This window comes from Carettochelys insculpta, chromosome 16 (assembly GCF_033958435.1).
Source record: "Carettochelys insculpta isolate YL-2023 chromosome 16, ASM3395843v1, whole genome shotgun sequence".
Taxonomy (NCBI): domain Eukaryota; kingdom Metazoa; phylum Chordata; order Testudines; family Carettochelyidae; genus Carettochelys; species Carettochelys insculpta.
In genome coordinates this window covers 16,198,543-16,219,428 of record NC_134152.1, presented here as the reverse complement: position 1 = coordinate 16,219,428, position 20,886 = coordinate 16,198,543, and the positions used below count along the sequence as shown (strand labels likewise).

Here is a 20,886-nt window from a genome sequence, read left to right as displayed (position 1 = left end):
AGTTCTACTCTATATGCTTAACCACCCAAACAGTTAGGAAATGTTTCCTAATATGAAATCTAAACCTTCCTTGTGCAATTTAAGCCCATTGTTTCTTGTGCTATTTTCAGAGGCTAAGGAGAATAATTTTTCTTCCTTCTCCTCATCACACCCTTTTAGGTACTTGAAAGCTTTTTCTAAACTAAACAACCCCCATTCTTTTAATCTTCTCTCATAGGTCACATTTTCTAGACCTTTAATTAGTCTAGTTGTTCTTCTGTGGACCTTCTCCAGTTTCTCCACATCCTTCCTAAAAAGTTGGGCCCAGAACTGGACACAGTAGTCCAGCTGAGGCCTAAACAGCCCAGAGTAGAACGGAAGAATGACTTCTTGTGTCTTACGCACAACACTCCTGTTAATACATCCCAGATCATGTTTGCTTTTTTTGCAACAGTGTCACACTGTTGACTTATATTTAGCTTGTGGTCCACAATGACCCCCCCAGATCCTTTTCTGCAGTACTCCTTCCTAGGGAGTCTCTTCCCATTTTGTACTTGTGAAACTGATTGTTCCTCCCTAAGTGTATTACTTTGCATTTGTCCTTATTGAACTTCATCCTATTGCCTCAGATCATTTCTCAGTTTGTCCAGATCATTTTGAATTCTGACCCCATCCTCCAAAGCACTCGCAACTCCTCCCAGCTTCGTATCATCTGCAAATTTGATAAGCATACTCGCTGTCATTATCTAAATCATTTATGAAGATGTTGAACAGAACTGGCACCAAAACTGACACCTGTGGAATCCCACTTATTCCCTTCCAGCCTGACTGTGGACCATTGATAAGTACTCTCTCTGAATGGTTATCCAACCAGTTATGCACTCATCAGATAGCAGCCCTATCTAGATAGCATTTCCCTAGTCTACTGATAAGGGCATATGATACTGTATTAACTGCTTTACTAAAGTCTATTTCCCCTTTATCTGCAACAGTTGTTATCCTATCAAAAAAAAAGCTATCAGGTTAGTTTGACATGATTTGTTTCTGACTAATCCATGCTGTTACCTTCCAGATATTTGCAGATGGAATCCTTTATCATTTGCTCTATTATCTTTCTTGACACTGAAGTTAAGCTATCTGGTGTTTAAATTCCTGGGTTGTCCTTGTTTCCTTTGTTAAAGATGGGCACGATATTGCCCTTTTCCAGTCTTCTGGAATCTTTCCCAACTTCCATGACTTTTCAAAGATCATAGCTAGCAGTTCACTTACTTCATCAGCTCCTTGAGTATCTAGGATGCAATTTGTCAGGTCCTGGTGACTGGAAGACATATAACCTTTGTAAGTAATTTTAAACTTTTTCTTTCCCTATTTTAACTTCACGACCTTCCCCATTTTCACTAGCATTTCCTATGTTAGGCATCGCGGTGTCCATCAACCTTGGTGAAAACTGAAACAAAGAAATCATTAAGTCCTGCTGTCATTTTTGGTTTTTGTTATTGTTTCTCCCTCCACACTGAGCAACAGGTCTACCCTGTCCTTAGTCTTCCTCTTGCTTCTAAGATACTTGTAGAATGTTTTTGTTGTCCTTTATATCACAAGCTAGATTGAGCTTATTTTGTGCTTTTGCCTTTCTAATTTTGCCCCTATATTCCTGTGCTATTTGTTTATATTCCTCCTTTGTACTTTGACCTAGTTTCCACTTTTTATTGACCTACCACCTAATCCGAGAATGGGTTTCTCCATCTCTAGTCTGAGTCACATTGCCATGAAAAATGCCCACATGCACCTGGTCTCAGGGCATCAGTCTCCAGGACTATCAAACTATTAAACTTAGCAACTGTTCATTTTTAAAATGGAATATTCATTGAAGGAGCTTTTGTTTGGTTGGTTGGTTATTTTTATCAGTTTTGCAGTTGCACAGCAAATTTAGGGTTCAGAGGAAACACACACACACAAACACGTTGCTGCTGACTGCAGAGTGGTGAAGTGCAGTCCCACGACTTGAGCTGCAGTATGCTCCAGAATCTTCCTACCCCTGCCACACCCCAAGAGTCTACAGGGAAGCTTTGGGGCTGGCTCGCCCTCAACACCCTCACGGTGCATGCTGCCCAGGTACCCCAGTGTACACACAGCCCAGGGAGGGTATGGTGTTTGGGTGCACAGGCCAGAAAGTAAAGCAAGCACAGTGGGGACAACAGCAGCAGAGCTCTTGGCTGAGAACAGCTAGGAAGGGATGACCCCCAGCATCCTGGTGGTTGGGAACTGCCTCCCACCACTCAGCTTCACTCTTCAATCAAGCTCTGGGCAGCGCTAAGAAGGAGCCAAAGCAGGAAGGTGTAGTGGGTTTGGCCAGGCAGTAATGGGACTTCTGGGTACTGTGCTGGCAGTCTGCAGTGCAGCTCCTCTGCACTCAGGACCTCTGGGACCCCCAAATTGGGACTGCGTGCACACAAGAAAGCAATAGGACTCAGACCCTAGGTCTGAGCCCCAAGTTAGCATAAGTGGTGGGGGGGGGCGTTAAGCTTGAGCCATGGCTCAACCTCAAGCCCAGGTCAACTCACTCAGGCTCCCGTGGCCATTGACAAGAGTCAGGGAGGGAAGTGCATGTCAGATCCCTAACACCAGGCACAGGGGGGACATGGTACAGTCAACACTGCTGTCTTCATCCCTGTAGCACAAGTCTGAGTCAATTGACCTGGACGCTGAAACTCAGTGCCATGTTTGGATGGGGTTTGGTTTTCTTTCTTTTTGCAGTGTAAACATAACTAGTGGCTTTGGTCCAGTTAGACTTATGGGCCATCAGCCTTAGGTCCTTGTGGAGATCGGTCTGCTTGCTTTTTAAATCCCCAAAGAATGGACATCAGTTAGGGGGCTAATCTCTTTCTGGCATGATCCCCCTTCGGCTCAGCTGCTCCTGAAAAGAGGTGGGCATCTTAGATCTCCTGCAGGGACACTGGGACATGGCTTTCTTCCCCTCAGCTACTGAAGAAACATTCATTTCAGCTAACATGGATATTTGAGTGGTAAAGAAAGTGAAGTAACAGCACTGCCACAAATAAAGACACACCATATGTGAACAAGCAGTGCTTAGATTTGCAGAAGCAAGATGAGTTGCCTATAATGCTACAGAGAAAGCACCTTCATCACCGAATATTATCCTGGCTCATGAGGAGCTGATGACCCATGCTTACAGGAAACAAGGTAAGGGTTGGCACAGGTGGTAACTGAACAAGATCATAGGTATAAACTAGACTGGTCTGAAAAGTAGAAGTTATAAAAAATTGTTCAGTTGCTTATAACTTTGACAATCTTTAATCATCATTTGGGCTGCAATTTTCCTTACTGGGTGTTTGCCCTGAACTAATATAATTTTTTAACTCCAGTTAATACCTTTTGCTCATTTTAATAGTTATGTTAGCACAAAAATATGCTTTTTTAGCATGTGTAAAAAAAGGTACAGCCCTCCTGTTAACAAGCTTGAGCACATCCACTCTTTGTAGGGAGGACTTGAAATTTGGCAAGGGATCATCCTATTGTCAAGAATGTGGCTTTTGCAATCCCAATTTTTTTTTCTGAATCAGACCATTTATTTTAACAAACATAGGAGTCCTTAAGATGAGCTGGATGCCACAACAGCATCTCTCTAGGGCTTAGGTGTTGTTTCTTCACAGAATTCATTCCTGAATGGATGGTAGACGTTTTTCAGGTGCCTCATACGACCAGTCCCAGTGAGTCTTTTATCCCTGGCACTCCAGTTATACTTTCTCTTGCGCTTAGCAGGGTACCCACACTGCCCACAGGTAGACTTCTGGAGATGGTATGCCTTGGATCCACAGCGACAAAGCTACAAGTCTATGAATTATCTCAGATCTCACACACAGTAGAGACTTGTCAGAGTACCACAGAGAATTTTTTTGTGCTCTCGATGCCTTACCTCCAGTCCCAACTATATAGAAACGAAGAAGCAGTCTTGATTTTAAGCTGGGGGAGGGGGGCAGAACTTGACTGAGAGAGAAGTGTGTGTTGTAAGCGGAACAGGATAAGAAAAGGGGGATGAGAACCTGGGAGTCACGGAAGAGACGTAGGGGAAGAGCTGAAATTACTTGTGTCAGGGAAACACAGACCCCAGTGTGGCAAGACAGAAACACTTTATTAACACACAGCTATGGGAAGCCTTAAAGGAAGACCTTGTATACAAAATGTCTGCAGCTACTTTTATAATTTTAATTATGCATGGTCAGCTGAACCGTGACTACATAAACTAAGCAACAGCAATTTAATTGGCTATAACATTACAGCTACCTTTATCTTAGTGAAAGAGAGACATTTTCTTGCAATGCATCACCTCATTCTTCAGCAACTGTACTAAATCAGACTGGTTTCAGTCAGTTTGTTATCAATTGCATGACCCAGGCAACTTTCAGTCAGTCACTCACAAGCATCCAGCACTTTCCACATACATATACACGTCTTTCATTAGCAACATTTTTCCTTTTCACTTGAGAAGCCCTGTGAGAGAAGTGTGAGCAGGAAGAAACTGGGTGGAAAAACTAGTACGGCATCGTGGAAATAAAGACTGTCTCATCATTTATATGCACCTGAGACCAAATTAGGGTTGTGCAGACACCCTTACGTCTGACGCTTTCTAAATTGTAGTGCTCGACTTTGCAACAATAATCATTTCATATGGTCAAAATGATGTAGACACACTAGGGACACGTCTACACTAGCCCCTTCCTTTTGGAAGGGGCATGGTAATGAGCAAGTTGGGAAGATACTAATGAGGTGCTGCTATGAATATACAGTGCCTCATTAGCATAACTGCACACCATCTGGGTAGATGGGGGCTTTTCTAAAGGACCCCCCCAGACTTTGAAAGCCCCTTCTTCCTAAAACCAACTAGGGTTTTTGAAGTCCGGGGGTGGGGTGCGGGCATCCTTTCAAAAACCCCCATCTACACATGTGGTCTTTTGAATCACATGTGGCCACCGTTATGCGAATGAGGTGCTGCATATTCATAGCAGCACCTCATTAGCATCTTCCCAACTTGCTCATTACCATGCCCCTTCTGAAAGGAAGGGGCTAGTGTAGATGTAGCCGATTGGCCTTTTAATTAACCAGTTTAAACAATGCCTAACTGTATCCCCCACCCTTGTAATTCTAGAACTCAAACTGTGTTCTGAAAATAGCTAAGCCTTTGCTAATGAGATTTTTCTTCTCTCTTTTCACCCTCATTTCAGTTGATAATTCAGGAAAGCTGCCTTTGCCATTGACTACCTCCCCATTTCTGTGAATGCTACCAACCTCGATCCCAATAGTGGCGACCATACTTTTTCAACTCTTTAGCTCTGGACCAACGCAGCACTTAAAGTCTTAACCCTGGGGTATGAGCGTTTGTGTAAGCAGCCCTGAAAATACAACACTGAGACTTCGGGAGATTTCTGAGGAAGAACTTAGAAAAACAGCTGACACCATCAAGTAAATTTTAACTTCTGTTTGAATAGGGTTTTTTTTTCACATAAATGAAAATGAGGGTGTGATTGCATGCTTCCTTTTTGAGTTGCTTTCTTTTTTGTTTCAGTATTAGTGCCTACATCCACACTACAGCGATCCTTTGAAAGAAGACCTTCCAGAAGATCTCTCCTGAAAAATGTCTATTGAAAGATCACACAATAAGCAGATAGAAAAATCGATCTGCTCTTTCAGTAGAGAGTGGCCACACAGCCCCGACAGGTCTGTCGAAAGAATGGGACAGGAAACACTGTAGACAGGGTCGCATGGCTGGCAAGCCCTTCTGGGAGCTCCAGCCAGGTGCTCTCTTAAAGGGCCCCTCCTAAACACCCGCTCTTTGCACATGTTGCAGAGGCCTGCCTTGCTGTACAAAGGATAATAAATTTCCTCTCTACAATTCAGTTTATGAGTTAACTGAGCAAACCAAACATGTGGTGAGGATCTCTCCTGGGAGAGAATCATAAAAGCAGGATGTGGACTCCTACAAACACTTACCTTTTCAAATAAACCCATTCATCAACGCACAATACGCAGGGTGGATAAAAATCAATGATTTAAAAAAAATCAATACAAAAAATCAATTTTCTATTTAAATTGGATTATTTATTTTTAAATCATCAATAAAATATTATTTTTTTCATTTAAAAATAACAGTTACAGTTAAATCTCATTACAAACATGCTACACATACATTTACAGTCCCATCAAAATTAATTAATGGCTCCAGCCTGTCCAGCCTAACTACCAACTCTTGCTTCTTGAGAGTTCTGAGCTTTCAATTTCTGTTTCTCAGCAGAGAAAAAAATAACATGAGTAAAGAAAAACACAGGCTCAACAGGACTGTTCTTCAAATACTTGCTCATGTCCATTCCATATAGGTGTGTGTGCATGTGTCATCGGAAGTTTTTCCCCCAGCCATACCCATTGAACTGGCAGGGTGCCCCCTGGAGTGGTGGCAGGGTATCAGCCTATATATACCCCTACCAGCTCCGCCCCCCTCCAGTTCCTTCTTATCACCATGACGGACGTTGCAATGTGTTTTTGCTCTCAGCAGGTGTTCTCTAGCAGTTGCATACATAGCCCATGTACCTAATAGGGATCTATCTCTTTAACAGAACCCTGGTGGGGTGGGGAGGTAAGAATGTTACTGTTGCTGGGCAGATTTACCACTCCACCCAGAAGTTTCTGGCGTTGGGTCCAGTAGTTTGGGCTCAGATTTCATGAGCAAGCAGCAGGACAGATGCTTTTCTAAGGCCTGTGTGAGCTGGGAGTAAATGAGCCACAGCAGAGAGCAGACTGTTCTTCACCCTGCAGCACTTTACAGCAGGTTGTTAAGCCTCTACCAGGGAACATGGGCAATGCTACCTAGGAGCAAGGAGAACCTGAGAGGGAAAATACCTTCTTCTGTGTTAACTGTCTGATTTAAATGTTGGTTTGATTTTAGCCAAACTGTTTATTGACTTTTCTCAGCATGATTTTTCAGTTCCTCTCTAAAGTTAGTAATGGGGAAAGAATCCTTTGTTATTCTGTTTTTTTTTTCTTGTTGCATTAGGGTTTCTTTAAGCCTGTTCACTTGTGAGTTAACCGACTAGTATAATCAGTGAGCCAGCTACCTAACAGTGATCCACAGCAGAGGAACAAGATGCCTGGACTTCAGCTGAGGATTCCCTACAAGCAAGTGGAGAGGTGGCTAAGACTCAGCATATGGTGCAGATCTGATGATCAGCAGCACAAACTGAGGCTTTGGTGAACTAAATCTAAGCTTTTGGGACCTCTCGGTCTTTTCTTGCTGAGTTGTGCAGACTGAACTGTTAAAATTTTACTTTGTTTTCTTTTTTTACTCATGTTTCCTGTAACTATGGACATTATCTCTAGGCTATAAAATAGCTGTGTTTTAAGAATTAGATTATTTGTTTCTTCATAAGATTTTATAAAGTTATTTAATTCAATTCATTTCTTTAGATTCTTTTGGAACTTGAATATAGGGAGGCTGACACCAGACAATCCTTGCTGAAATTCCTTACAGACTGAACTCTGGGTCTCCAGTACTATAAGGCTGTAGGAGTGGGGCTTTTTAGGCACTAGAAAAGGGGAAAAAGCTGCAGATGCCCAGATGGGTGGAACACTACTCAAGTCTTTATTCCCGTGATCGTACAATACAACCTGAACTTGACAACCTGACCCAAACTCTTCCAGAAATGTCAGAGCTAAATGCAGAGCCAACGGAGGAGGAATTTTCTCAAGCTCTTGATGCTCTCTCTAATGGAGAAGTATCAGGAAACGACAGAATCCCAGCTGAAGTCCTGAAGGCAAACAAGGCTGTGCTAATCCCCTTCCTCTACAACTTACTCCTAAAATGTTGGAGAGTGGAAGATGTCCCACATGACATGAAGGATGAAAACATCATCACTCTCTATAAAAACAAAGGCATCAAGGGTGACTGCAACAACTACAGAGGCATCTCTTTACTGAGCAGCCCAGGAAAAGCATTTGCCCTTGCCATTCTCAAACGCCTGCAAAAACTCGCAGATTGAATCTATCCAGAAACACAGTGTGGCTTTAGGACTGGCAGGTCAACAATGGACATGATCTTCTCACTTCACCAACTACAGGAAAAATGCAGAGAACAAGGAAAGCCATAATTCACAGCATTGTGGACTCAACAAAGGCATTTGACACAGTTAGTGGATCAGGGCTATATAGGGTATTAACCAAGATTGGCTGCCCACCAACCCTATGCAAGCTCATAACATCCGTCTCTGCACCTCACTGTGTGGATGCTCCACAGTGGACAGCAATGAAATGCTAGTGCTCAGTCCAGGTTCAGGAGGTGCTGCTGGGGAGCAGGAAACTCTCCACCAGGGCCACCTATTTGGCCAAGTGGAAGTGCTTCCATACCTGGACTATTGCACAGGGCGTGTCTCCTGTGGCTGCCCCGGTCCCCTTAGTTGTGGACTACCTTTTGGACCTTAGGGTTCAGGGATTGTCCCCTTCCTCTATCAAGGTCCACCTGACAGCTATTTCCACTTTCCACCCGGAAGCAGGGGGCAAAACCCTTTTTGCAGACCATCTGGACAATAAGTTCTTCAGGGGTCTGGTCAAGCTTTATCCGCATATGCACCAGCCTGCCCCTCAGTGGGATCTTAATCTGATCCTCTCTAAGCTCATGCGTCCTCCCTTTGAACCCCTGGTGACATGTTCATTACTCTACCTGTCCTACAAGGTCTCCCTATTGATGGTCATTACTTTGGCCAGGCAGGTCCCCAAACTTCAGGCCCTCACTACGGATCCCCTGTATACCATTTTCTTTAAGGACAAAGTCAGGCTACGCCCCCACCCAGCCTCCCTGCCTAAAGTGGTGTCAAGTTTTCATATATCCCAAGACATTTTTTTGTCCGTCTTTCACCAAAAGCCCCATGCATCAGGCAAGGAACAGGCCCTCCATACCTTGGATGTAAGGAGGGCTTTGGCCTTTTATCTAGCTGGGTAGAACTAAGCCCTTTCATAAGTCCCCTCAGCTCTTTGTAGCCATCACAGAGCAGATGAAGGGTTAGCTGGTATCAGCACAGAGGCTTTCTTCCTGAGTTTCATCCTCTTTTAAGGAATGTTACAGCCTCTCGGGTTCCAGCTCCCCCCCCCAGCAGGGGTATACACAGCACCACTCCAGGGGGCACCCTATCAGCTCAAGGGGTACTGGTAGGAGAAAAATTTCCAACAAAGTGTGCACAACCTACATGGAATGGAGACAAACAACACATCTTGAAAAACAACTTCTAACTCCCTTAGACAAAGGGTTAATGGGCACAAAACAGACATCAAAACACTCCAGATCCACAAACCAGTTAGTCAACATTTTAATGGAATGGGGCATTCTATTAATGACCTAAAGGTATGTGTGTTACTGAAAAAGAATTTTCGCACCATTCTTCAAAGGGAAGCAGCCGAGCTGGCTTTTATATTCAAATTCGGCACATTAACACATGGTTTAAACCGGGACAGGAACTTTCTGAGTCACTATAGGGGCTCGTCTGCGTACTTGGCTTAATCTAATTCTTGACCTTCCCCCCCGCACTCTCTGATTTGCTCACCTTGATTATCTTTTTCTGATTTGTCCTCCTTGCTTACTGTTTTTGGTTCTCTGTGCCTTAAATATTGAGTCTGTTCTGGTCCGGCGATGGTCTGAAGAAGTGGGTCTGTCCCACGAAAGCTCACCTAATAAACTATTTTGCTAGTCTTTAAAGTGCTACTTGACTGCTTTTTGTTTTAACAGTTACAGTGTTAACCATTTTTGTTTGTTTGTTTGTTCTGTGCTTATATGGAGGTAGATCTTGGACAAGCACAGCAGAGTAGTTAGTTAAGACACTCTCTTACAGAGACAATATATAGGAAAGGATGGAGGTAGCAAAGAAACAGTGGAGTGGACCAGAAAGAAAAAGGGAAGACATTATTCAGCACACACGTGGGGATTCCTATATTCCCCCCATATTTTGCCACAGAAAAACTGCCATGGCTTCTCGGTGTAACAGAGAATGTCTCTGAGAATATTTTGAAGAAATTCATTCCGTCAGTAAACACTGCCCCACCTCCAACAAAATCTCTTGGTTCCTATTAGCTGGAAATCAGCCAGTGGGAGCCTAGAAATTGTGTTGTACTGCTCCCATCCCCATTGGCTGGTTCTACACATTGCCTCTGCCCCCAGAAAAGTCTGTCAGCGCCCATTGGCCAGAAACCAGCCAATGGAAGCTGAGAAATTGTGCTGCACTCTCCCTGCCCACAGCAAACTCTGTCAGCTGTCATTGACTGGTTTTGCATGCTCCCCCGACCTCCAGCAAAATCCAGTATCCAGACAATAGGAGCTGAGAGATTTTGCTGGGGGGGAGGGAGCAGTGTGTGAAGACAGGCAATGGGAAAGGAGAGATTTTGCTGGGGATGAGGGCAGCACTCAAAACTCTCCCTCCTCTGCAGTCATAGGGGCTGGCAACAGGCAGGACTAAAAGACTTGATGGGCCAGGTTCAGCTCACAGGCTGTATCTTGCCTGCACTGATCTAAGCTCAGGTCCATGGGCCTGTGGTAATGGGGCCCTTGCTAGTGCTCTGAAAATAGCTCTGTAGACCTTGAATATTTGGCTCTGAAGTTGGGGAAACTTTCAGAGCTTGAGCTCCAGCCTGAGACACAATATCAAAACACCATCTATACAGCAGAAAGAACTATCCACAATGACTCCAAGATCTCTTTCTTGAGTAGTAACAGCTAATTTATTCCCCATTATTTTATGTACAGTTGAGATTATGTTTTCCAATGTACATTACTTTGCATTTAATCAACACTGAATTTCATCTGCTATTTTGTTGCCCAGCCACCAGGTTTGTGAGATCCTCTGGAAGTTCTTTACAGTCTGCTTGGGACTTACTACATTGAATAGTTTTGTACTACCTCCAGTTTTGCCATTTTTACTCATTTTTCTGGATCATTTATTAATATTTGGCTTAGCACTCATCCCAATACAGACTACTGGAAGATACCACAGTTTAGCTCCCATTTCTGAAAACTGATCATTTTTACCTATCCTTTGTTTGCTAGTTTTCAATCAGTTACTAATCCCATTGCCATGCCTTCCCTCTTATCCCATAACAGCTTACTTTGCTTAAGAGCCTTTCATATATCTACACAAAGTTACTTCAAAATAACAGCCAATATTTAGAAATAAATATCCTAGCATTTACACAACACAACCACTATTTCAAAAAAATTCTGAAATAGCAGTTGGTTTCTTTTGAAATTGGTAAACCTCATTCTATGAGGAAGAGCGCCTATTTCGAAATAGCTATTTCAAAGTAAGTGCTGTTAAGACTATTGGCTCTATGGCTACGTCTACACGTGCACGCTACATCGAAATAGCATCTACACGTCCTCCAGGGCTGGCAACGTCAACGTTGAACGTCGACGTTGGGCAGCACTACATCGAAATAGGCGCTGCGAGGGAACGTCTACACACCAAAGTAGCACACATCGAAATAAGGGTGCCAGGAACAGCTGCAGACAGGGTCACAGGGTGGACTCAACAGCAAGCCACTCCCTTAACGGGCCCCTCCCAGACACACTTGCACTAAACAGCACAAGATACACAGAGCCGACAACTAGTTGCAGACCCTGTGCATGCAGCATGGATCCCCAGCTGCAGCAGCAGCAGCCAGAAGCGCTGGGCTAAGGGCTGCTGCACACGGTGACCATAGAGCCCCACAGGGGCTGGAGAGAGAGCATCTCTCAACCCCTCAGCTGATGGCCACCATGGAGGACACCGCTATTTCAATGTTGCGGGACGCGGATCGTCTACACGTTCCCTACGAACGTCGAAGTAGGGCGCTATTCCCATCCCCTCATGGGGTTAGCGACTTTGACGTCTCGCCGCCTAACGTCGAAGTTAACTTCGAAATAGCGCCCAACACGTGTAGCCGTGATGGGCGCTATTTCGAAGTTGGCACTGCTACTTCGAAGTAGCGTCCACGTGTAGACACTGCTTATGTGTGTAGACGCTATATTTCAAAATAGCTAACTGCTATTTCAAAATTAATTTTATGTGTGGCTGTTTTACTTTGAAATAAACTAATAGCTCTTCCAGAATAGCTTATTTCAAAATAAAGCTGCTGAGTAGACATATAATCAGGTGAAGAACTTTATCTAAGGCTTTCAGAAAATCTGCACAATAGGATCCACATTACCCACAGACTTGCTGACCCCCTCAAAGAAGTCTAGGTCAGTGAGGCATGAGTTCCCTTTACAAAAAGCAGTGCTTTTCTTTTTTCTTTCTTTCTTTTTTTTTTTTTTCGTACTTGCCTGTGCTGAGTACCGGCACCTTGGCAGCCCCAACCATGGTATTGGCTGGGGGTGGGGAGCCAGCTGAATACTCTTTCTATTTTAAACAAAAAAGGCACTGACAAAAAAAAAAAAAAACCATGTTGACTCTTCCCCAAAAAAATAACGTTCATCTACCTGTCTGACAAATCTTTTTGTTTGTCCACTACTAAAGTCAGGCGTCCAGCCTGTAATTGCCAAGATCACCTGTGGGGCCATTTTTTAAAATTAGTATCACATTAGCTATCCTCTAGTCATTTGGTACAAAAGCAGACCCAGGTAAATCAATTTGTTCCCAAACCTCCTCTAATGACGCATTAAATCTGAGACAGTTTCTTAGATGTGTAACCTATAGAGAATGGCTCAGGTTTGGGAATCTCCCTCATATCCTCAGCTGTGAAGACCGTTGCAAAGAATTCATCTAGTTTCTTCAAAATGACCTTACTATCCTTGAGTGCTGCTTCTTTGGCATCTTGATGGACCAGTGGCAATAAACAGATTTGTGCTCTGTATGTGTTTACATACTAATATAAAGAGTGACATCTACTGGCAAACAATATTTAACATCCCATTCGTGTATCCAGGGAAAGACTTCCTTTACAGAAAGCTTGTGACTATAGCTTGTCAGGAAGGTCCCACCTCCCCTGCAGAAACCTGACTGTCTTTAGCACCAGGCAGGTTAAGTAGAAAGCCTCTCAACATCACCACCCCAGTTCCTATACTTCAATATAGACCTTCCCAACCCCAAATCCTTTCTCCCACTTCTCCTCAGTCCTATACCGACACAGCCATCCTTCTTGTCCAACACAAAGGAAACCATCCAACTACAGAACAGTTTGAGGAGCTGTCTCAGACTCCACATTTTTGGGGCCCTGCAAGACTGAGGGTAGCTTGGGGTATTCCCAGGGAGCCTGGTGCCAGCAGCAGAAGCTGGGCCCAGCACTACCTTCAGCAGCAAGAGCCCCTGGGAGAAGAGAGATCCCCACCTGCTCTGCTATCTCCCATATAGGTTGCTCCATCCCCTGACGACGCTCTCAGGGGAACAAAGCAGTTGGGGGCCAGGCACTTCACTTCCGGCTGCTGCAATGAGCGTGAGGGCAGGAGGGGAACAACCATTCATATTGCCAGTGCCAACCCCCCAGTAATCCCTCAGGTCGCATCACACTGGGGGAAGGGTGCAATGGGCACAGGAGGGTTCTGGGGCAGAAGCGGGGGGGTGGGTTGTCCCAGGGCCCACACCCCTTTACAGCGGCTGCTGAAGGCGCGTTTCTAACCACCTCTCACCCGCCCCCCTCCACTGCGGGGAGTGGGATTTCACACCTGCCCCATTTGGTCTAGAGCAAGAACGCTCCTCTCCCCGCCCACGGGCGGCAGCCGCCAGTCCCTCCCCTCTCCTCCCCGCGGCCGAGAAAGGGAACTGCCCACTGCCCCCTCCCCCAGGCGCGCGCACAGCCTGGGCAGCGCGCCCCCTCCTGGCTCGCCGTCCCCACCGCGCCATCAGAGAGAGGCGCCCCGGGCTCCGCGGAGAGGGGCGGGGGGATGGGCCCGCTCAATCCCGGCCCCTGCGAAAACAGCGCGCGCGGCTCACGAAGCTCCAGTCAGGCTGGAACGCTGCGGCCGCAGCCAGGGCGCATGCGTATCCGGGCCGCTGAACGTGAGAGGCGGGCGCTGCCCGCCAATGCATGAGGAGCAGACGCTGTGTGGGGAGGGGGGCCAGCGTACATAGCTGTCCGACGGACGCCTTCAACGCAGGCGCGGTGGCCAAGTGGTAAGGCGTCGGTCTCGTAAACCGAAGATCACGGGTTCGAACCCCGTCCGTGCCTTAGCCAAGGGGCCTTCCCGCCTGGAGTTGCTGGGCCCATTTTTAGGGGGCTCCAGGAGAGTTCAGTCCTGCATGGGCCCGTTTAGGAAGTCGCTCGCACCTGTCCGTGTCTGTACCTCGGCTGGGTTGTCCTGGTCTCTATTACTTGTTCGGACTCGCCGGCTCAGGCCGCGCCGCGCCCTCTCCGGCTGCTCGGAGGATAGCGCCTCTGCTCCCGGCGGGGGGGCGTCTTCCCTTCCCGCTCTCGCCAGCGCCGGGCCTGGTGTGTCCGAGCGGCCCTTCCGTCGGGTTCCCGGCGAGCTGGGTGCGCCGCCTCAGCACGTCCCCAAGCGGCCAGAAAGTGACGGGCCCCTCGATGCCACCAGGAGATTGGTCTGCGGATGAAAAGGGACGGGAGCACCACGCGCACGCTGCCGTGCATGCGCGAGCAGTTCCCGCAGCTCGTGTGCCTGGTTCCCTGGACAATGATCTTACTGCGTCATTTATACTCTGGGTTTTACAGGCCATGCGCCTCAAGTATGTCGGTCCTGGCCTTGTTTGTGTAGCACAGATGAGATGAATTTATTTGTGTCCCTAAATACACATTATTGGTAAGTAGGTTTGGTGATCAGAGGGTTTTATTGCACACTGCAAAATGTAAAAAAAGCATTTTGTTTACAACTGCATGGTCAGGATAAAAAGCAATTAAAGTGTTCTGAACTGTATTAATTAAAGCAACAAAGTTAGAAGGGAAAGAGTTGCAGTCCTCCATTCATTGTCTTTGTTTACATTTCACCCGCTGGGAACAATTAAACTTATCCGGTCAGTTTCACTTTTGGTTTAATCAGTTTTACTTTCTTCTTCTAAGGCATTTCTACAATGTTGTCATCTGGATTCAGAACATTACAATTTTTCTCAGGTAATTAGGGTTATTTCCCCAAGTCTTTAAATAATAGATAATATAGATCTTCTAAAGCTTATTTTTAACTTAGTTGGTAAATGAGTTTGGTAGATCAAAAATAATAATGCATCCTGTGCTTTCATTTAAAAAACAGATTTTTATTTCACACTTGGTTCTTTTTACAATGATACTTTTACTGTGTGGTGCAGTAAACCAAAATAGAATGGTGATATATAATCTATGTTATGTAGTATGCTGGGTTCCCTTTTGCACTCCGTCTAACTTTTATATATTATCAGCAGAGTTATCATTGCCAGCATGGATTTTTTAATATTTAATAAGTGAGACCTAGTCAAATGAGATATGATGGTTCCCCTGGTAGCCTCTCTGAATGTAATTAATGATATAAATTAAACAAATATCTCTTTTTTATCAAGATTAAATTTTCACAAGCCAAAATGTGATTTTTTTTTTTGCTATACAAATTTTTCAGAGAAAATTTAATTTGTATGTAATCCTTACCTAAATAGTGGCATTATTTTGCTAAAACATTAAGAAAGCAAGAATTATTTTGCATAGTTGCCACCTTACTGTTGTATTTTTCTTCATGTGAAATGGAATTAAAATGATTCTCACATAAAACGTTTAGACTAATCTTATAACAGAAAAACCACACTGGACAGTTAAAAGTTCGCTTAGGATATGTCTATGCTTATCAGAAGATCAACTCCTTCAGAGTCCATCTTCTGGGGTTCCATTTAGCGCCCCTAGGGGGACACACTAAATTGAAACATCGGGGCTTGTGAGTGCAGGGGGCTGCACTCAATGACCTGTTAAGGTCCCTTCCAGCTCTATGAGATGTATGTATAACCTGCACAGGCACATCCACAGGGCCTCTGTACTGATGGCAGCCCCTTCTGCTGACAGCAAAATCTTGTGTGGCTATAGTAATTAGCCGTGTGAGTTTGCAAGTGATCCTCCCTTTGCAATTTAGTGAACTGTCATTAGCATAGCTCTGGGTAGATGTGGCCAAAAGGGTTAGCTATGTCAATTGCATACAAATAGCTTACTTGCACTACATCTGATCTCAGTAGTAGTGGAATTGCAACACTGAAATATTCTCCAGTAGATTGCCTTTTTACAAATATTTTTAAAGTTAGCTGTCAGAAGTTCAGACATAATGTCCCTACACTTCCCTTTAGAGCATGATGTCCACAGCTACTTTCAAAGATTAACCACGAATGATGAGATCCGTAAATCCAAGATACATCTTTTAATTCCCTAAAGCACATTTTTCATTTGCTACCACCTAAAACACAGTATGGTACATTGCTTATTTAAATACTTGGGTTTTTTTCCCTTAAAACACCTGCATAAGACTATCACAAAGGGTACTTGACATCCTACAGTTCCATTAAATATCTATCATAAAGATGGTTTGAAGCCTAGATACATCATATTAAAAAATTCAGAGCAAAAATCTGAAAATCTTACACAAACTCCAACTGCAGACATTGGGCATTTTGCCTGAGTAAAACCTGCAAGGGCAGGTCCTGTCGCTGTTCACTTGAAATTACATATTGATTTTGTATTGGAGGATGATCTGCTAAAATCATAGCAGAAATGTAGCTATTGTAGAATACAAACTGGAATACTACAACTTTAGTTAAGACGTGTGGCTTGAAAACAATATGCCAGACTTACAGCAGTGACATTCAGAATTAATTTACATCATGTCAGACCGAGCACTTCTTTAAAATTTATCATGCTATCATTTTTCTACATATCATACCCAAAAGACTGTTTCTTCCCATTCTACTAGGGAAGGTCTACTGATATAATCATCTTCATGTCTGGTATTATTTACCTGATATTTTCAGTCCTTGAGAAGAGAAATACTTAAAAATTCCTAAGACAAAAGGACTCAATCTTTCTCCAATTTAAATCACTTAGGAGTTTTGTCACTGACTTCATTAGGTCAAACCTATACTAAAGCAGATATTTACCAATACTCCAGTATAGTATTCAGATAGTTTCTTCCTTCGTATGGGCTGTGTCTACACTAGCCCAAAACTTCAAAATGGCCATGCAAATGGCCATTTCAAAGTTTACTAATGAAGCTCTGAAATACATATTCAGCGCCTCATTAGCATGCGGGCGGCTGCAGTACTTCGAAATTGCTGTGACTCGCTGCTGCATGGCTCATCCAGACAGGGCTCCTTTTCGAAAGGACACCAGCAACTTCAAAGTCCCCTTGTTCCTATCTGCTCATGGGAATAAGGGGACTTGGAAGTTGCTGGGGTCCTTTCGAAAAGGAGCCCTGTCTGGACGAGCTGTGCAGTGGCGAGCCACGGCAATTTTGAAATACCGTGGCTGCTGGCATTCTAATGAGGCGCTGAATATGTATTTCAGCGCTTCATTAGTAAACTTCGAAATGGCCATGTAAATGGCCATTTCGAAGTTTTTGGCTAGTGTAGACGTACCCATGGTGTGTTATATTGCATTGCACAAGCCCCCAAAAGATGGAAAGGGTTCAGGTAGCCAATACAGCAGTATGTCCACAACCATGCTTCCATTGATAGATTGCACTCTGTGGAGAACATACAGGGAGTGTAGTTTTTATTTCCGCACTACATCTCTACTGATCCTGTGAGATGGGGAGGAAAAGAATGGAGCTCCATAGCTGCAGATGATGCACTCTGCAGATGATAGTTCTCTTCCACACATTTTCACATTGAAGGAGAATGCCATTATCATTCATTATACTTTCCATAACAGTTATGCAGAATGAATAAATGGATAATTGTTTTATTTTTTTGCATGTTGCCAGTTTTTATTTGATTTATCTGTAAAATAATAGCAATAATAATAATAATAGATAGATCCTTATTTGATAGATCTTTATATCTGATGCCTAATGAAATTGTGAAATTGTCCTAAGCACTGAGAAGGGCACCAAGCAAAATGGCCAAGAATAGTTCACGCTTTAAAGCCAAGTATTTTGCTCTTAAAGAAAGAAAAAGAATGTATAGAAGAAAATGTTTGACAGATCAGCATAGTATTAAGGTTTTATACGAGATGTTGTCAGTGATTTTCAGTAATTGTAGGCTTATTGTAGGAGGAATTATCTGGTCCATTCTTTGGGCAATATAGTACGTTTTCAACCCACACAGTTCTTCCCCTATATTTTAGTTGGCTACTGTGTACCCTTTTCTGGATTTCCAGTCCAGAATATGCTTTCTAGTCATCTCTTTACCTGATAGAACAGATAATTATAACAACTCTGAATCTGATTAGCGTTAAATATAGAACTCGCAGAGTTCAGTTGAAACAGCAGGATCCTAGTCTGCGTGCAGCATAACCCAGGTATTAGGCAATAATATATATAATAAAGTTGCCTGAAACTAGCAAAATATGCCCACAAGCAGGAATGTGCTTTGGCTGTGCCCAGTCTCTTTGTAGACTCCTCTGAGGGTAGGACTAATTTGCACAGAGCATGAGGAACGAATGTGTACAACTGGGTTGCCTAGCCAGGGTGTCTTTATCTGTATATGCTCATAAACGTGGCTCACCCCACATCAGGACTTTTCCAGCTGTTTTATAATTTATGAAGGATTTGTAGAGCTGTGATTTTTCCACTGGGGAAGAATTTGGGCAGCCACCTAGCACCCTGCATTTTTTTACTAATCTCTTGCTAGCATATACATACGTTGAGTTCCAACAGGAATTCAGCACAATAAAAGTAAAAAGTTAAAATGGTCATTAAGAGTTAACTTAGATTTTCTAAGCAGTGTGCAAACAGCCCGCCGCCCTCCCTGGCCCCATGGCTAGCTGGCCAGAACTCCGCCCACACCAGGGGTCCCTCAAGGAGACCAGGGAGCCTTCCTAGGAGGCAAGCCAGGCCCCAAAGCATTGGGCCAAGCTCTGAGACCTCCTCTCCCTATGGAAGGGTGAGGAGGTCCCCCACCAGATGGGAGTCTGGCACCGCAACGCCCCAGCCTTCGAGTGGCTCTCAAAGGGTCTCACTGTCCAGGGCCACCCCACCCACACCCCAGACCAGGTGAGGTCCAAGGTTAAGGAGCTCCTCCAGGGCTACCGCAAGGCCCAGGATGCTGCAAGGCCCAGGATACGGCTGGACAGCTGCCCCTACTTCAAAGAAGTCGACCACCTCCTTGGCCCCAAAGAGGAGGGACCAGCCCCCCGGCTGTTGTCCTTGACACTGCGGCGACCAAGACCAAGATGGGGATGGAGGGCGAGGACCGCCCAGGACTGGCAGCTGACACCCGGTGTCCATGGAGGCTGGAGACCATCAGCAATGATGAGGACTCAAGCGAGGGGGGCCCTAGTTATCGACGTCCCTTCCGGCTCGTCCAACCAGGTCCCCTCCACCTGTGCCTTGCCTAAGTTCCGGGAGGGACCCTTAGATAGGTGTCGAGCATGCTGGTTGCCCCAGGGCCTGGGGAGGGGGTGCTTGGTCCTGCCCAGGGCGGCCGTAGCCCACCCACAAGGCCGCTGGTCTCGGTGCACGTGGAACCTGGACGGACACGCTCCCAGGCCCTGGGGAGCCAGAGTGCAGCAATCAGCACCGTGCAGCGGGGACAGCACCACGGGCCATACAGCTGTGGAGGGGGTGGGAGCCCACGCCCGTGCCCGCACCTCCCATGTGGGAAACCCCAGGATGTGGACATCACAGGGCCCCTAGAATGGGGACGGGAGGGGCGGGGTTGGGGGGGCCCATCGCATGGGGCTACTAGCCCATTCCTCTGACCCTTTCTGGCTCCACAGTTCCAGCACTTGGCAGCCAAATGAGCCCTGTCCACGGGCCAGGGAGCCCAACCTCTGAGGGTGAGTGGGAGCGGCCCAGACCCCAACCAGGAACAGCACGGGCCTGCCACCGAGCTGTCTGCTGGCACCCCCAGGCCGGAGAGGAGGAAGTGGGGGAACTCTGCCCACACCGTGGCCCTGCGGGACCTCATGGGTGTGCTGTGGGAGTGGCTCGCCATGGAGCAGCAGGCCTGGGACAAGGTGGCGACCAGCTTGTGCAACTTGGATGCCCTGACTCAGCCCGTGACAGCCCACCTGGCCCCGGCCGCCGCCCACTTGCTAGCCACTCCCATGTGCCTGCCCCTCCCCCACTGGCCCCGACCCCACCTATTACCTGGCTCCCCTCTAATCTTCCCGCTCCGACCTCCCACCCACTCCAGTCCCCCATCACCCTCCCCCCTTCTACCTTCCCACATTCCAGTCCCCTCTCCCCTAGGACCTCTCCCCAGCTCCAGCCCCCCTACCAAGTTTCCCTCCCCCACTGCCCCCCCCCCGAGCCCAACCTCACTGCCCTTGTCCCAGCCCACCTCTCCCCAGTCAGCCTCATGCAGCTGGGCCACATGCTCCTCACCAGGGCCAGCCATGAGGAGGCAGGACCCCCACTCCCCCTGTGCAGACCCCCCAGCAAGGCTGCGGGGGCTGCAACCCAGCCATGTCCCTAACTCCCTGTGCTCCTAGCCCAGCCTAACAGGGCCCCCACATACGGGGCTGGGCGGATGCAGACGATGGGGCTCCTGTCCCTTGATCCCCATTGAGAGGTAAGGTCCCCTCCGCCCCAACCCTTGGCCCTCCTGGGGAATTGGAGTGCAACTGCCCTGGCCTGCACCACCCCTGTAAATAGTTCCCCCAGGCCTCTGGTTCCCAGTTCCCTCACCCCCTGCCAGATCATGGTTCCCCCCAGTTAATGGTTTCCCACAGCCCACAGTTTGTAGTTCCCCCAACCCTCCTGTAAATAGTTTCCATGGTTATGGAGAAGCACAGATTGTTTTAATGTGCTAAGTAAACGGTTTATTGGTG

General features: G+C 46.0%; 1 long non-coding RNA gene and 1 other non-coding gene across 2 annotated transcripts; both read left to right on the top strand.

Annotated features, from left to right (window-relative positions):
* The first annotated feature begins 3,153 nt into the window (after positions 1 to 3,153).
* LOC142021748 (uncharacterized) lies at positions 3,154 to 8,103 on the top strand. Its single transcript, XR_012647766.1, has 3 exons — positions 3,154 to 3,180; positions 5,220 to 5,457; positions 7,043 to 8,103. It is a non-coding gene; the product is annotated as an uncharacterized LOC142021748 (long non-coding RNA).
* Positions 8,104 to 14,094: 5,991 nt separating this feature from the next.
* TRNAT-CGU (transfer RNA threonine (anticodon CGU)) lies at positions 14,095 to 14,166 on the top strand. The gene has a single exon. It is a non-coding gene; the product is annotated as a tRNA-Thr (tRNA).
* Positions 14,167 to 20,886: the final 6,720 nt, after the last annotated feature.